Source organism: Schistocerca gregaria, chromosome X (genome assembly GCF_023897955.1).
Source record: "Schistocerca gregaria isolate iqSchGreg1 chromosome X, iqSchGreg1.2, whole genome shotgun sequence".
NCBI lineage: Eukaryota > Metazoa > Arthropoda > Insecta > Orthoptera > Acrididae > Schistocerca > Schistocerca gregaria.
The window spans coordinates 374,543,843-374,544,561 of NC_064931.1; positions in this window are offsets into that span (position 1 = coordinate 374,543,843).

Below are 719 nucleotides of genomic sequence, written 5' to 3' on the forward strand. Positions count from 1 at the left end.
TTGATCCCTACTGCCTTGAGAATATCAACGTGCCCAGCAGTCATCGTTGTCAAATGTTTTCTTAAACTCGACGAATGTTTCTTCAACCTACTTTCATTAAAGGGTCAGTATTGACTCATGTATTCCAACAATTCTCCGGAATACAAATTGATCTTCCCTCAGTTTGGATTTCTGTAGTTATTTTTCGTTGATACGTCTGTAAATAATTTGGGTCTGTATTTTGCACCCTGTAACGTATTAGACCGATAGTTCGGTAATAGCCTCATCTTTCAGCAACTGCCACTTTTTGCATTGGGGCTATTACGTTAGTCTTGACGTCTGGGGGTATTTTTCCTGTAACATATGCCATGCATATACGATGGGATAGTTTTGTTTTGGTATTTTCTCGAGAGGACCTCAATAATGGTGAGGGAGTGTCGTCTACTCCAAATGCCTTGTTTCGAATTCAGTATCTCATGCGTTATCCAAGGAATTTATTTCTTTATCTATCATAAAGCTATTGTCAATATTAGGGCTTTCAGCAATAATTCTTAACAAATTGATTTATTTTCAATAGAGATTTTGATTCAGATATAGAAACAATAGACAGTGTAAATAATTTACTTATCAACCATGACGAGGTGCCCGTGTAGTGTGTGGGGTCATGGGGTGTCGAAGTAATTAACATAAAGTTTAGCAGTTTTTATCCTGTCAAGGATTAAGTATGAACTCCAATGACG